This window comes from Neomonachus schauinslandi, chromosome X, assembly GCF_002201575.2.
Source record: "Neomonachus schauinslandi chromosome X, ASM220157v2, whole genome shotgun sequence".
NCBI classification, from domain to species: Eukaryota; Metazoa; Chordata; class Mammalia; order Carnivora; family Phocidae; genus Neomonachus; species Neomonachus schauinslandi.
In genome coordinates, this window is record NC_058419.1 from 60,415,815 (window position 1) to 60,428,346 (window position 12,532).

Consider the following 12,532-nt stretch of genomic DNA (forward strand, 5'->3'; position numbering starts at 1 on the left):
GTTAGTAGGAGAAAAGGAGTAATAAAGATGAGAGTGGAAATGAATGAAATGACAAAACTGATAAAACTTTAAGCAGACTCAACCAAAAAAACAAACAAACAAAACAAAACAGGAAAAGAGAGGATTCAAATAAATAAAATCAGAAATTAAAAAAAAAGAAATAACTGACACCACAGAAATTCACAGACTATAAGAGAACATTATGAACAACTACATGCCAACAAATTGGACAACGTAGAAGAAATAAAGAAATGCCTAGAAACATACAATCTTCCAAAACTGAAACAGGAACAAATAGAAAATTAGAAAAGAACAATTACTAGTAACAAAACTGAATTGGTAATCAAAAGCTCCCAATAAACATAAGTCCAGGACCAGATTGCCTCACAGATAAATTATTCTAAACATTTAAAAAAAGAATTAACACCTACACTTCTCAAACTAACCCCCCCCCAAAAAAAATAGAAGAAAAAGGAAAGGTGCCAAATTCGTTCTGTGAAGCCAGCATTAATTTGATACGAAAACATCACAAACACAATATGAAAAAAAAAAAAAAAACTACTGGCCAATGACTCTGATGAATATAGTTGTAAAAGCCTCAACAAAATTTTAGCAAACTACATTCAAAATTATAATAGAAGGATTATTCACCATGATAAAGTGGCATTTAGTTCAGTGATGTAAGGAAGCCCCAATATTTGCAAATTAATCATTGTGATGCATCATATTACAAACAGGAAGGATAAAAACCATATGATGATTTCACTAAATGCAGAAAAAGCACTTGATAAAATAAAACACCTATCTATGATAAAAATTCTCAGCAAAGTAGGTTTAGAGGAAAATACCTCAACATAATAAACACCGTCTATAGCAAGTCCACAGCTAACATCATACTCAATGGCAGAATTGAATCTATTTCCTCCAAGATTGGCTGAAACACAAGAACGTACATTCCATGGCTTTTAATCAACACAGTACTGGAAGCATGAGCTGCAGCACTAAAGCAAGCAAAAAAAAGGTGATCAAATTGGTAAGGGAGAAGTGAAACTGCCCATATTTGCAGATGACATGGTACTATATATAAAAAACCCAGAAGACTCCATCAAAACACTACTAAAACTAATGAATAAATTTAGTAAAGTTGAAGGATACAAAACTAATATACAAAAATCCGTTGCATTTTTTAAATTTCTTATTTAAATTCCTGTTAGTTAACATACAGTGTAATATTAGCTTCAAGTTGTACAATATAGTGATTCAACTTTTCCATACAAAACCTGGTGCTCATCACAAGTGCACTCCTTAATCCCCATCACCTATTTCACCCATCTCTAACCAGCATCCCATCTGACAAACATCAGTTTCTCCTATATAGTAAAGAGTCTGTTTCATGGATTGGCCCCCTCTCTCTTTTTTCACTCTTGGCTAATTTCTTTTGTTTTTAAATTACACATATGAGTCAAGTCATATGCTACTTTTCTTTTCCTGACAGACTTCATTTTCTTTCCTTTCCTTTTCTTTTCTTTGAATTTAAATTCAACTTAGGGGGTGCCTGGTTGGCTCAGTCAGCTAAGCATCTGCCTTCAGCTCAGGTCATGATCCCAGAGTCCTGTGATTGAGCCCCATATTGGGCTCCCTGCTCAATGGGGAGCCTGCTTCTTCCTCTCCATCTGCCACTCCCCCTGCTTGTGTTCTTTCACTCACTCTCTCTCAAATAAATAAATAATTTTTTTTTAAAAATTCAACTTAGTTAACATATAGTGTATTATTGGTTTCAGGAGTAAAATTTAGTGATTCATCACTTATTACATACTACACCCAGGGCTCATCCCAACAAATGCCCTCCTAAATGCCCACCACCCATTTAGTGTGTCTCCCTAACCCACTCCATTCCAGCACCCCTCACTTTGTTCTCTATAGTTTCCTTCCCTCTCCATTTTCACCTTATTTTATTTTTCCCTCCCTTCCCCTATGTTCATCTATTTTGTTTCTTAAATTCCACATATGACTGAAATCATATGCTATTTGCCTTTCTCTGACTTATTTTGCTTAGCATAATACATTCTAGTTCCATCCACGTCATTGCAAATGGCAAGATTCCATTCTTTTTGATGGCTGAGTAATATTCAATTATGTATTTTTTCTTTATTTATGTATTTTTTCTCTTTCCACATTTTCCTTATCCATTCATTAGTCCATGAACATTCGGGCTCTTTCCATAAATTGGCTATTGTTGGTAGTGAATCTATGAAAATTGGGGTGCATTTACCTCTTTGAATCAGATTTTTTTTTATTATGTTATGTTAATCACCATATGTTACATCATTAGTTTTTGATGTAGAGTTCCATGATTCATTGTTTGCATATGACACCCAGTGCTCCATGGAGAACGTGCCCTCCTTAATACCCATCACCAGGCTAACCCATCCCCCCACCCTCCTTCCCACTAGAACCCTCAGTTTGTTTCTCCAAGTCCATAGTCTCTCATGGTCCATCTCCCCCTGAATCAGAATTTTTGTATCATTTCAATAAATACCTAGTAGTGCAATGGCTGGGCAACAGGATAGTTCCATTTTTAACTTTTTGAGGAATCTCCATACTGTTTTCCAGAGTGGCTACACCAGTTTGCATTCCCACCAAGAGTGAAACAGGGTTCCCCATTCTTCAAATCCTTGCCAACATCTGTTGTTTACTGAGTTGTTAATTTTAGCCATTCTGACTGGTGTGTGATGGTATCTCATTGTGGTTTTGATTTGTATTTCCTCAATGATGAATGATGTTAAACATTTTTTCATGTGTCTATTAGCCATTTGTATGTCTGCTTTGGAGAACTGCCTGTTCATGTCTTCTGCACATTTCTTAACTGTATTATTTATTTTTGGGGTGATAAGTTCTTTATAGATTTTAGATACTAGCCCTTTATCTAATAAGTCATTTGTAAATATCTTCTCCCATTCATTTGTTTGATTTTTAGTTTTGCGGAATGTTTCTTTGTTGTGCAGAAGCTTTTTATCTTGATGAAATCCCAATACCTCAGTTTTGCTTTTGTTTCCCTTGCCTCCTGAAACTTGTCTAGAAAGAAGTTGTGGCTGAGGTCAAAGAGGTTGTTATCTGTTGTGTCCTCTAGGATTATAATGGTTTCCTGTCTTACATTTAGGTTTTTCATCCATTTTGACTTTATTTTTGTGTATGGTGTAAGAAAGTGGTCCAGTTTCATTCTCTGTATGTTGCTGTCAAGTTTTCCCAACTCAGTTTGTGAAAGAGACGTTTTTTCCATTGAATATTCCAAAGAATATTCCAAAGAATATTCTTTCCAAGATAACTTGACCATAGGGATGTGGGTCCATTTCTGGGTTTTCTATTCTGTTCCTTTGATCTATGTGTCTGTTTTTTCTGCCAGTACCAATTGTCTGGATTATTAGAGCTTTGTAATACAACTTGAAGTATGGGATTGTGGTTCCTCCCACTTTGCTTTTCCTTTTCAACACTCAGTTGGCTATTTGGGGTCTTTTCTTCTTCCCTAAAATTTTTTTGATTCTTTTTTCTAGTTCTGTGAAAAATGCTGGTGTTATTTTGAACAGAATTGCATTGAATGTGCAGATGGCTTTTGGTAATATAGACATTTTAACAATATTTTTTCTTCCAATCCATGAGAAAAGGATATTTTTCCATTTATTTGTGTCTTCTTCAATTTATTTCATAAGTGTTCTATAGCTTTCAGAGTACAGGTCTTTTACCTCTTTTGTTAGCTTTATTCCTAGGTATCTTATGGTTTTTGGTGCAATTGTAAATGGGATCCATTCCTTGATTTCTCTTTCTGCTGTTTCATTAGTGATGTATAGTAATCCAACAGATTTCTGTACATTTATTTTATATCCTGTGAGTTTATTGAATTCGTGTATCACATCCAGCAGTTTTTTGGTGGAGTTTTTCAGGTATTCTAGATAGAATATTATGTCATCTGAGAAGAGTGAAAGTTTGAATACTTCCTTGCTTTTTATTTCTTTTTGTTTTCTGATTGCAGAGGCTAGGACTTCCAGGACTATGTTGAACACCAGTAGTGAGAGTGGACATCCCTGTCATGTTCCTGACCTTAGGGAAAAGCTCTCAGTTTTTCCCCCTTGAGGATGATATTAACTGTGGGTCTTTTGTATAAGGCCTTTATGATGTTGAGGTATATTCCCTCTATCCCTACTTTTTTTAGTTTTTTTTTTTTTAATCAAGAAGGGATTCTATATTTTTTCAAATGCTGCTTTTTCTACATCTATTGAGGGGAATATATGGTTCCTATCCTTTCTTTATTTAATGTAGTGTATCATATTGATTGAATTGCAGATATTGAACCATCTCTGTAGCCGAAGAATAAATCCCACTTGGTTGTGGTGAGTAATCGTTTTAATGTACTGTTGGATTCAATTAGCTAGTATCTTGTTGAGAATTTTTCATCCATTTTCATCAGGGATATTGGTCTGTAATTCTTCTTTTTAGTGGGGTCTTTGTCTGGTTTTGGAATATAGGTGATGCTGGCCTCCTAGAAGTAGTTTGGATGTTTTCCTTCCATTTCTATATTTTGGAAGATTCAGAAGAATAGGTATTATTTCTTTTTAAATGTTTGGTAGAAATCCATGGGAAGCCATCAAGCCCTGGACTCTTGTTTGTTGGGAGGTTTTTCATTACTGGTTCTATTTATTTGCTGCTTATGGGTCTGTTGAAATTATTTATATCTTCTTGTTTCAGCTTTGGTAGTTCCTATGTTGCTAGGAATTTATCCATCTCTTCCAGATTGCCTAATTTGTTGGCATATACTTATAATTGTATTTCTGTGGTGTTGATTGTGATCACTGCTCTATCATTCATGATTTTATTTATTTGGGTCCTTTCTCTTTTCTTCTTGATAAGTCTGGCTAGGAGTTTATCAATTTTATTAATTCCTTCAAAGAACCAGCTCCTGGTTTCATTGATCTGTTCTACTGGTTTCTTTTATTTCTATTTCATTTATCTCTGCTCTAATTTTAATGATTTCCCTTCTTCTGCTGGTTTAGGCTTTATTTGTTCTTCTTTTTCCAGCTCCTTTAGGTGTAAAGTTAGGTTATATATTTGAGACTTCTCATGCTTATTGAGGAAGGCCTGTATTGCTATATACTTGCATCAAAGGACACTTTTAGTGCATCTCAAATATTTTGCACTGTAGGGTTTTCATTTTCATTTGCTTCCATGTATTTTTTTTTAATTTCTTCTTTAATTTCCCAGTTGATCCATTCATTCTTTAGCAGGATGTTCTTTAACCTCCATGTGCTTGTGGTCTTTCAAAATTGTTTCTTGTGGTTGACTTAATGTTTCATAGTGTTGTGGTCTGAAAATATGCATGGTATGATCTGAAACTTTTTGTACTGGTTGAGGGCTGATTTGTGATCCAGTATGTGATCTATTCTGTATAATGTTCCAGGTGCACTAAAAAATAATGTGTATTCTGGTGCTTTAGAATGAAAGCTCTGAATATTTCTTTTAGTCCATCTGGTCCAGTATGTCATTCAAAGCCATTGTTTCCTTGTTGATCTCCTGCTTAGATGATCTGTCCATTGCTGTTTGTGTGGTGTTAATGTCCCCTACTCTTATTGTATTATTATCAATGAATTTCTCTAAGTTTGTTATTAATCGATTTATATATTTGGTTACTCCCAAGGTGGGGGCATAAATATTTACAATTTTTAGGTCTTCTTGCTGGATAGATGCCTTTATTATGATATAGTGCCTTCTGTCATCTCTTATTAAAGTCTTTGCCTTAAAGTCTAGTTTGTCTGATATAAGGATGACTACTTCAGCTTTCTTTTGTTGTCCATTAGCATGATAAATGGTTCTCGAACCTCTTGTTTTCAATCTGGAGGTGCTTGGGTCTAAAATGAGTCTCTTGTTAGCAGCATAAGGATAGGTCTTGTTTTTATTTTTTTTAATCCATTCTGATACCCTATGTCTTTTGATTGGAGCATTTAGTCCATTTACATTCAGAGTAATTATTGACACTAATGAATTTAGTGTTATTGTATTACCCATAAAATCACTGTTCCTATAGATGGTCTCTGTTCATTTCTAGTCTTTGTTGTTTTTGATCTCTCTTTCCCACTCAGAGGGTTCCCTTCAATATTTTTTGTAGAGCTGGTTTAGAGTTAAAAAAACTCCTTTAGTTTTTGCTTGTGTGGAAAGTCTTTATCTCTCCTTTTCATCTTAATGAAAGCCTTGCTGGATATTGTATTCTTGGCTGCATATTTTCCCATTCAGCAGGTTGAATATATCATGCCACTTTCTTCTGGCCTCCCAAGTTTCTGTGTCAGGTCTGCTGCTAGTCTTTGTGTCCACCCTTGTAGGTTAAGGACCTTTTGTCCTGAACTGCTTTCAGAATTCTCTTTATCTTTGTATTTTGCAAGTTTTCCCATGATTTGTCTTGGTGTTCATATGTTTCTGCTGTTACTGAGGAGAGTTCTCTGTGCATCTTGGGCTTAAATGCCTGTTTCCTTCCCTAGATTAAGGAAGTTCTCAGCTATAATTTCTTCAAATACACCTTCTGCCCCCTCTCCCCAGTCTTTTTCCTCTGGGACTCTTATGGTACATATATTATTGCACTTTGTGGAATCACTGAGCTCCCTAAGTCTATATTCTTGATCTAATAGTTTCCATTCCCTTTTATTTTCTGCTTCATTATTTTCCAAAATTTTATCTTCTATATCACCTATTAGATCCTCTGCTTCTTCCATCCTCATTGTGATTACATTCAGTCAGTTTTGCATCTCAGTTAAAACATTTTTAATTTCGGCCTGACTAGTTTTTAGCTCCTTCATCTCTGCAGCCAGTTTTTTTCTGGTGTCTTCTTTGCTTGTTTCAAGTCCAGCTAGTATTCTTATAACTGTTGTTCTAAATTCTTGTTCAGATATATTGCTTATATCTGTTTTGTGGAAATCCATGGCTGTGATTTCTTCCTGATCTTTATTTTGAGGACAATTCCTCTGTGTTGCCATTATGTCTAGGTTTCTGTCTTTTGTTTATTATGAAAGTTTGTTGTTTCTTTGTCATGAAACAAATACTGTATTAAGAAAGGGTCATGCACTGCCCAGGACCTGGTGCTTCAGGAAGTGTTTATGGTGTATGTTGTGTGCACTCTGCTATTGTATTTTGGCTGCTCTTTCCCATAGGTCAATCCTCTACAGAACTCCTCCTTGCTTGCAGTGGGGAGTGTTTGGAACTTTAACTGGGTGTGCTTTGATTAGTTTGTTCAAATAAGCCTGATAAGAAAGAAAGAAGAAGAAAGAAAGAAAGAAAGAAAGAAAGAAAGAAAGAAAGAAAGAAAGAAAGAAAGAAAGAAAGAAAGAAGAAAGAAAGAGGCCCTATCCAAGAAAGTAGAAAAGGAAAAGGTCAAAAAAGCAAACAGTCATACAAAAAACTCTAAGCCTGACTCCATGGAAAAAGAAAGAAAGGGGGAAAAAAAAAGGAAGCCGTATCCAAAACACAAGAAAAGGAAACAAAAATCCATCAAATGAACAAAAATCTATAAGCCTAATTCCAAAGAAAAAAGAAAAAAAATAATATAAAAGAAAATAAATAAACAAATAAAAAATAATTAGGAAAAAGGAAAGCCTAATCCTATTTCCACCAGAACTGAAGCTGACGCTTGGAGCACTCTATGACCAGTATACTTGGTACATGCAGGGGGCCTTTGTTTGTCTTCTGAGGGAGAGGCCTGCTGTGCTGGCTCACAGTCAGATGTGCCCTAGTAAAGATGCCCCTGCTAGGTCAGGGGTGAGGGTTTGGTGTAAGGGACTCTAGCCTCCACTGGAGGTGCTGTGTTTCTCTCTGAAGTCTGACTGTGCTGATGGGTGGGAAGTGTGGAAGATGGCATTACCCGACTCTCTTCTCCCTGGGGAGGGGAACTCATGGCCTCCACTGTTCAAGAGGCCCTCACAGAAAAGGAAACTATCTCCACTCCTGTGTCCCAGGCTTTTGTCAGATCCCTGCCCCAATCTTCTATACCCAGCCATTGGCACACCCAGTGCCACAGTTCTCCTGTGTTTTATCACTGGCCTATTGCTAGGATTCAAAACTCCAAATCATAAAAGATTGTGCAAGGCACAGATCCACTCCTCTCCCTGAGAGGAGAGCCTCTCAGCACTGCGCTTGGCACCATTCTGTCCCAGAAAAGCAGTTGCACACCTGCATAGGTGCCTGGTCTATGATGAAGTGCAGTGGGAAGCTGTGGTCAGGTTATCTGGCCCCTGGGTGAGCCTCTGTCCCCTGCTATTGAATGGCCACTCAGTGATGGCCAGTGGGCCTTTTGTCCTTGGAACTTTAACTGGGTGTGCTTTGATTAGTTTGGAGAGGCAAACTACTCTCTTCCAAATGTACTCCAGGAAGCATTCTCTCCCAGTGCAACCCAGGGATCCCCACACGACAGCATCTTGTGCAAACCATTTGTGCTGCTCTCTCTCCCTCTCTCTCTGATTTCTTTCTGTGAAAAGGGCTCCCTTTGCTTCATGGCACCACAGCTTTTCTCTCCCCAGTTCATCTCTGAACCATCTGCCACATTCTCTCCCTCCAAATTTGCACATGTGGCAGATGCCACATGTGGCATCTGCCACATTCTCTCCCTCCAATTTTGCAGATTCTTTTCTTAATCCTCAGATTTATTTCCTAGTTGTTCAAAATGATTTTCTGTTGATCTAACCATGTTCAAGGGATGAGGAAGGCCCAGGGTTCCCCTACTACTCCACTATCTTAACTCCTGACTGACTTATTTTGCTTTGTAAAATACTCTGTAGCTCCATCCATGTCATTGAAAATGGAAAAATTTCATTCTTTTTTAGGGCTGAGTAATATCCCATTATAGATATATATCAGAGCTTCCTTATCCATTCATCAATCTATGGACACTTGGGCTAATGCCATAATTTGGTTATTAAAGATGATGCTGCCATAAAAATGGGATGCATGGATCCCTTTGATTTAGTGTTTTTGTATTCCTTGGGAAAGTACCCACTAGAGCATTGCTGGATCATAGGGTAGTTCTTTTTTTAACTTTTTGTGGAACTTCCATACTGTTTTCCAGAGTGGTTGCACCAGTTTCCATTCCCATCAACCTTGCAAGAGGGTACCTCTTTCTCCACATCCTCACCAACACCTGTTGTTTTTGTGTTATTGATTTTAGCCATTTTGGCAGGTGTGAGGTGATATCTCATTCTAGTTTTGATCTGTATTTCCCTGATGATAAGTGATGTCAAGGGTCTTTTCATGTGTATGTTGGCCATCTGTATGTCTCCTTTGGAAAAATGTCTATTCATGTCTTTGGACCATTTTTTTTTAAATTGGATTATTTGGTTTTTTGGTTGTTGAGTTTTATAAGTTCTTTATAGATTTTAAATACTAACCCTTTATCAGAGATATAATTTACAAATATCTTCTCCCATTCTGTCAGTTGCCTTTTAGTTTTGTTGATTGTTTCCTTCAGTGTGTGGAAGCTTTTTATTTTGATGAAGTCCCAATAATTTTTTGATGTTGTTGTTGTTGTTGTTGTTTTGCTTTGTTTTGTTTTACCTTGCCTCAAGAGACATATCTAGAAGGAAGTTTCTATGGCTGATATCAAAGAGTTTACTGCCTGTATTGTCCTCTAGGATTTTTATGATTTCAAGTCTCACATTTAGGTCTTTAATCCATTTTTAATTTATTTTTGTGTTTGGTATTAGAAAGTGGTCCAGTTTCATTATTTTGCATGTTGCTGTCCAGTTTTCCCAACACCATTTGTTGAAGATACTGTCTTTTTACCATTGGATAGTCTTTCCTGCTTTGTTGAAGACTAATCGTCCATATCGTTGTGAGTTCATTTCTAGGTTTTCCATTCTGTTCTCTTTATCTATGTGTCTGTTTTTGTGCCAGTGCCATACTGTCTTGATCACTACAGGTTTGTAACATAACTTAAAGTCTGGAAGTAAAGGGAGAGAGAATCCTAATCAAACTTCATACTGAGTGTGGAGCCCTACATGGGGTTCAATTCCATGACCCTGATATCATGACCTCAGCTGAAACCGAGAGTCAGATGCTTAACCGACTGTACCACCCAGGTGTCCCATGGCTAGGTTTATTCCTTGGTATCATATTGGTTTTGCTGCAGTTGTAAATGGGATTGATTCCTTAATTTTTCTTTCTGCTGCTTCATTATTGTTGTGTAGAAATACAACAGATTTATGTATGTTGACTTTGTATCCTGATCCTTTACTGAATTCATGTATCATTTCTAGCAATTTTTTTGTAGAGTATACTCTATATAGAAAAGTTTATATCCTGTCAATTTGCTGAATTCGTTTATCAGCTCTAGCAGCTTTTTGGTGGAGTCTTTTGGGTTTTCTATATACAGTATCATGTCATCTGCAAATAGTGAATGTTTGACTTCTTCCTTGCCAATTTGGATGCCTTTTATTTGTTTTTGTTGTATGATTGCTGTGGCTAGGACTTCAAGTACTATGTTCAATAACAGTTGTGAAACTGGACATCCCTGTCTTGTTCCTGACCATAGAGATAAAGCTCTTAGTTTTTTTTTTTTCTTTGAATATATTAACTTTGTTTTTTTGTGTATGGCCTTTATTATTTTGAGGTATGTTCCCTCTAAATCTACTTTGTTGAGGGTTTTTAACATGAATGGATGTACTTTGTCAAATGATTTTTCTTCATCTATTGAAATTATCATATGGTTCTTTTTGTTTTTGTTGCTAAACAGTCTTTAATACCTATATAAACTTATATAAGTACTTCTAGTACTTATATTACTTATATAAACTTACAGTTACCTATATTAAAATCAAAATTAACAAATACTCCAAAATCCCCTAATTGATTTTGTACATAGTGCTATTATTTATGTTTTGGGGGTTATTTATGCCTATCACCTCTGTGGTGAGGACATCATATAAAGGTGGAAGACCATGCATCTCTTTCCATCTCTTCCCTCAATGACATCAAATTGGTGAGAGCCTTTACACAGTGGAAAATCACTAGTTCTACAGTGGGGCTTGGTTTACTATCAGTTGTCTAGACTTAAAGCAATGGAGAAATGCAGGTTAAATTTATATATGTCATGTCTCATGTACTCAGTACTTTGTGAATAACTCAAGAACGTGAGAAATGTTTTTCCAGTATTTGAATACTATCATCTGATTCAGCAAAGAAGTCACCCATGTCATAGACAAATTTTTGAAGTTCCAACATCCAACTTCCTTGTTTCACTTCTGTCTTACTCATTAACTTTGATGAGTATCAACCAATATTTATGTCTGGCTTACACCCACAGAGCTGTTTGTTAAAAATTCAACTGCTTCTACACCAGAATCCTCTGGACAGGGCCAAGTCTATCCTTGGTCAAATTCACCACTATGCTTAGGAGTTGGCCTTCTGGATGGTCCCACCTCCCAGGTCCTGCCAGGGACTTGGCCAGGTCTAAAAATTTCACACATGGGATTCAGGTTACCACCTGGATTGGGATGTGAGTTGAATGGATGTTTGCCTACCTGGGATTCATTCCCACATCCAGCACTGGGTTCTGCATCTTCTGGCCACTTGCCAGAAGCCAAGGAATCAGTGTGCAGGGTGTGCAGAAGAATCATGTTTATTGGAGAGGTGGGGGAACAAGTGTGGGCTCAGCATGGAACAAGGGTGTGTTAGGTAGAGGAGACTCAGGTAGCCAGGAATCCCCTATCCACTGACACAGTGGAACCTGTGGTCATGTTGCTCTAGTCACTGAGCAGGAAAAGGATGATGTCCACCACGTTCTCCACCTCAGCAAACTTGGCAAATGGGGTTTAATTCAGCATTACCTTGGCCTTCTGGGGTCACTCCAGTTGCCCTGGCCCATGGGGGTCATCACCACTGTGGAGTTCACTGCATTTATGCAGATCTTGTATGTCCTTAACTCCAGAGCCATCACTTTGGTCAGCATGTCCATGGCACCCTTGGTGGAGCAGTGGTTAGTGGTAGATGCTGTGGTTAGTCATTGTGCACTGTGAGGCCTGACTGGAGACATTCATGATGGACCCCAGAGTTCCCCTAGCTATTAAGCCATGGGCCATGAACTGGGACATTTGGAAACAGCCTATGGGTTCCCATCAAAGGACATGTCACATGCCTCCTTGGTGACTTCCAGGAAGGGCTGCTGCAGTGCCATGGCAGTGTTGTTCACCAGCAGGTCCACAGGGCCCACACTGCTCAGTGACTGCTTTGTGGCCTCCCAGTCACAGGTCCACAGACACAGGCTCCACCCCACAGTATTGTATGTATCATGTGTGTGAAGGGCACAGGTACCAGAGGCTCCATGCACAAGAAGGGGCACAGCTGGACCTCTGCCATGTGAGACTTTTCAGCCTGACAGAGGGAGGGATTAGAGGTCCCAGAGGATCCTGCTGCCTTCTTGTGGTTCAGAATCCTAGGCTGCTGAAGGAGGAAGGAGAGGAATTAATGTGGCCCCTGGGCCACTGGGCATCTCAGGTCTTATGGACCTGGA

The 12,532-nt window shown here is 37.9% G+C and overlaps 1 pseudogene; it reads right to left on the reverse strand.

Moving 5' to 3' along the window:
* Positions 1-11,708: 11,708 nt before the first annotated feature.
* LOC110573757 lies at positions 11,709-12,290 on the reverse strand (annotated as a pseudogene).
* Positions 12,291-12,532: the final 242 nt, after the last annotated feature.